Raw genomic sequence first — 5,026 nt, 5'->3', positions numbered from 1 at the left:
TAGAGATGGACACACCAGTCGGCTGTGCTATTTGACGATGACAGAGGCCCTCCCCGTTAAGGATAAGGATGACTTTGTGCTGGTCTTGTGGGGTCTACATTGCCACTAACTTGAGCAGAGAGAGAGAGAGAGAGAGAGACCATTCCTAAGAGTGAGGAAAAATTAAAACTTACCTCCTCCTCCTCTTCTTCTTCTCCTCTTCCTCTTATTTGCCTTTTTCTTCAAGCCTGTAATAATTGCAACACCCAGTTAGTACTGTATGCTGGGACATGAGTAAATTATTTTAGTTGTAAAACCAGAAAAGAAAGTCCTTGACCCGGGATTAGCAGGCGTGCCCTAGCACCTGTACCCATTTGAGTGACCTGCCAGGCTTTATACAGGGAGGGCAGACCACTCAGGGACAGAATAAGGCAACACTGGGGCCAACTTACCTAACAGTACATTTTGGCTGGGTGTGCCATCCAGCCTATAGGTGTACCCAGGGTAGGTTATGTATGCATACATCAGGCTGTGATTATGAGGGGCAGGTTGTGCATCTCTTTCTGGGTCACTGGCTCCACCACCTACACACTAAGTGAGTTGGTCTATGCCTTACAGCCTTCACCTTCAGTCTTCTCAGCACAGCAACACTAAACCCAGCCAAGCACTGGAATACCCACCTTCAAGGCTATTACTGATGCTTGTACAGATGGTGCAAGAGAATCAAACCCCAAACAGGCCACGACCACCTGCAGGGGGACTTACATTGGGATGTTTGTTTTTGCCTGCTGCTGTCTATAGCTATGTTTAAGACCATGCTGTGAATATATATCATGTTCCTGGTCATGGCTCACTCACTCACTCACTCACTGTGTAAGGAATTGGGTTCATATACACTCCCAGGAACGTCAAACTGGTGCCTGCTACTGTCTATAGCTATGTTTAAGACCACGCTGTGAATATATATCATGTTCCTGGTCATGGCTCACTCACTTACTCACTCACTGTGTAAGGAATTGGGTTCATATACATTCCCAGGAAGGTCATACTGGTGCCTGCTACTGTCTATAGCTATGTTTATGACCACGCTGTGAATATATATCATGTTCCTGGTCATGGCTCACTCACTCACTCACTCACTGTGTAAGGAATTGGGTTCATATACACTCCCAGGAACGTCATACTGGTGCCTGCTACTGTCTATAGCTATCTTTAAGACCACGCTGTGAATATATATCATGTTCCACTCACTCACTGTGTAAGGAATTGTATATATATTGCAATACTATGCAATAAGTATATATATATATATATATATATATATATATATATATATATATATATATATATATATATATATATATATATATATATATATATATATATATATATATATATATATATATATATATATATATATATATATATATATATATATATATATATATATATATATATATATATATATATATATATATATATATATATATTTATATATATATATATATATATATATATATTTATGGCTTATTGCATGATATACTTATTGCATAGTATTGCAAAAGTGAGCCATATAGTTTTCTAAAATAAATACAAAATTATTTTTTTTGTCAATTATTTATTAAATAAATAAAGCACATTTTCTTCACTAAGAGGCTGATTCTGCAGGAACTTGACATCTTGGTGTTCTTTCTTCCAGAGTGTGCAGTGTGCCGCAGGCAGACCAAGACGCCAGAGATGTCCGTTCAGCCATTCAATTCTGCCGAGGGAAAGAAATCGTGTTAGTCAACTCTGATGACTTGTACTTTTCTCTGTGGACTCTGCTGTAAGCCAGTCACGGAAGATGTGAACTGTATCTGTACTATGAAGTCTTATAATAAACTTAAGGGCCACACCTATGACTTTATCTTGCCCCAAACCCATTTAGCTAATCTCCGGACACTTTTTTAGATATAATTGACTTAGGTACATTTTTCAGGCTACTTTTAAAGCAAGTTACAGCATTTTTTTTTCGTTTTCAAGATGTTATTGAGCCGTAAGGTGATATATCTAGTTGCTTTGATCTGGTGAGTTTTACACTCCCTCTGCACAATGAACGGTTAAACCACCCATGAAAACCCGGTTAGCCTTCTGTGGCCTTGGGAAACAGTCATAACAGCTTTTCAAACAAGCAAACTGCGGCGTCATTAAGTTCAAGAATAGAGGCTTTATTCAGAAGGTAATTCCTGGTAAAGTAAGCAGTATAATCTGACTTACAGTGGACTACACACACTCTGGAGATAGAGAGCAAAGATCCGTACTCGTAGCTCACCCAAACAGGTCCCAATGTTAGGTACCACATACCCGTAACCGCATATACTTAACCTATACAGCACACCACACACTTCCCTTCAGTACCAGGAGGCTGCTGGGTCCTCACACGGTACAATAATATCATGTTTAAAGAGAAAGAAAGATGCTTGGCGTGAGAACAGGGTAACTTTTGATATGAATAGTGGCACTGTACGGAAACATCTGACCATGGACCGGGGCTTTCAGAAGGTGCACCCGAGGAGAAAGACTTCACTAGCAGATGCTTGGCGTGAGAACAGGCTAACTATAGCAAGGACAAACACATATCTCTCACCCCTTCCTCACCCCCCACACATCACTCACCCCTTCACTCTTGTCACCCTTCCTCACCCCCCTATAGCAAGGACAAACACATATCTCTCACCCCTTCACTCTTGTCACCCTTCCTCACCCCCCTATAGCAATGACAAACACATATCTCTCACCCCTTCACTCTTGTCACCCCTTCCTCACCCCCCTATAGCAAGGAAAACACACATCACTCACCCCTTCCTTGGTACAGGTGCACATGACACAGGGTGATATGCGCTCGGCTGCCCCGATTTCAATATCAGTCTTGCTGACCCCACATGACACGCGCTCCTTCCACAGCTCCGGGTTGATCCCCGGCAGGTTACGGCAGGACACACGAGGGTTCCTGAAACATCAATGGGATCATCACTGTGTCTGGTTGGTGTGATGAGAAGTTTCCGCCTCCCATGTTGACAATTTCCAGAGGTCAAAAATGAGGTTAACTGGGTTCTCATGTCTGTGTTTTGGGGTTCCTGGTACAGAGAAAGGGTCAAACTACCACTGGGGTCATAAAACTCCCCCTGGAAATGCCCTGAACTCGTATGAAAGCCTAGTCAAATATGCGTGTTCTTAGGTTCTTGGTACAGAGGAAGGGTCAAACTACCACTGGGGTCATAAAACTACCCCTGGAAGTGCCCAAATCTCCTATGAAAGCCTTGTCAAATATATGTTTTCTTAGGTTCACAGTACAGATGGAGGTTCATACTACTACCAGGGTCATGAAACTACCCCTGGAAATGCCCTGAACTCCTAGGAAAGTTTTGTCAAATATATTTCTTAGGTTCACAGTACAGATGAAGGTTCAAACTACCACCAGGGTCATAAAACTACCCCCTGAAATGCCCCAAACTCCTATGAAAGTCTTGTCAGATATGTTTCTCAGATTCATGGTACAGAGGAAGGTTCAAACTACCCCTGGGGTCATAAAAATACCCCTGAAAATGCCTACAACTCATACGAAAGCCTAGTCAAATATATATAAGTTTTACCTGACTTCTGCACATTGAACGGAAAAAACACCCAAGAAAACCCAGATAATCTTCTCTGTGGCCTTGGGAAACAGTTGTAATGTGAGCCTGTGACCTTTAACAATATTGACCTAACCCCCAAACAGTCTCACTTACAGGAAGGGGTCAGGAAGGTCAAAGACGGACCGCTGCTCACTCTCCACATTATCACAGTTATCGCAGAGCATCTTGGCAAGCGTGACCTGCAAGAATTACACACGTTAGAATTCTTACTTACGACACAAGCAAAGAACTTATTGACAGACTGGTAGAAAACACTCATTCAGACTTACATAGAGATTTAGTATACTTATTAATACACACACTCACACTATATAAGGAAGGAAATGACTTAGAACTTATTGATAGACTTTGCAAGGAAAAAACTCACACTAACATAGAGATTTAGTAGACATATTAACACACATACACTCACACTATAATAAGGAAGGAAAGGACTTAGAACTTATTGATAGACTTTGCATGGATAAACTCACTCATAACAACATAGTGATTTAAAATGCCTGCTAGAATGTGTTTGATAGATTATGTGTGCTTCAGTATTAGTGGACTTGAGAGGAGGAGGAGGAGGAGGAGGAGGAAAGGAGGGAGAGAGAGAGGAAGAAGAGAGGGAGGAAGAGAAGGTAAGGAAAGAAATGAAGAAAAGTTGAAAAAGGAAGGAGAATACCAAGAAAATAAGAAAAAAGAAAAAAAAATTACGTATACGATTTGACCGAGACTCACCTCAGGAGAGAGAGAGAGAGGAGGAAGAGGAGAGAGAAATGAAGTAGAGAGAGAGAGAGAGAGAGAGAGAGAGAGAGAATACCAAGAAAATAAGAAAAGAGAAAAAAATTACATATATGATTTCCCTTCGCCCGAGACTCACCTTCCTTATCTCCGTCAGCTGTGGGTCGGTGAATCGTACCAAGGGGTCAGAATTTTCCTACCAGAGGCGGTCACACTTCCGAAGATTTCCGAACTGGATGCCAAGGATACAGCCGAAGGTGGGTCCTACGAGTCCTCCGTGGAGTGGCGTTTCGATTAGGCCGCCAGTGAAGAGGTCAGTATCGTCGACACGTGCGTACGTCCGCCTCATACGCTCAATGACCGGCAGTGCGATTTCCCGGTGTAGGTCATCAAAGCTTCTCGCTCGCGTAAGGTTACACAGCGCTCGGTACTCATTATAAGGTTGTAGTACATGATCGCGACCTCTCTGGATATTCAGTGATGCAAGGTCAAGCCCAGAGAACGGCCTCTTCTTGTCCTCGAATAGATGGTTCGTGACTTCATCCGTCAAGAACTGGTCAAGCGTTTCCATGGAGACAGTTGTGAGCCCTCGGATAATTTCGTCGAGCATTCCCGGCTGGTAGAGCAGGTCTGGGTTGAAGAAGTGCTCA

The 5,026-nt window shown here is 42.4% G+C and overlaps 1 pseudogene; it reads right to left on the bottom strand.

Moving 5' to 3' along the window:
• Positions 1-1,591: 1,591 nt before the first annotated feature.
• Positions 1,592-5,026, bottom strand: part of LOC126991548 (peroxidasin-like) — a 13,491-nt pseudogene continuing 10,056 nt past the window's right edge.

Source organism: Eriocheir sinensis, unplaced genomic scaffold, assembly GCF_024679095.1.
Source record: "Eriocheir sinensis breed Jianghai 21 unplaced genomic scaffold, ASM2467909v1 Scaffold3, whole genome shotgun sequence".
In the NCBI taxonomy this organism is placed as follows: Eukaryota; Metazoa; Arthropoda; class Malacostraca; order Decapoda; family Varunidae; genus Eriocheir; species Eriocheir sinensis.
Note: the sequence above shows the minus strand (reverse complement) of the source record. Positions and strands in the feature narration are given on the sequence as shown.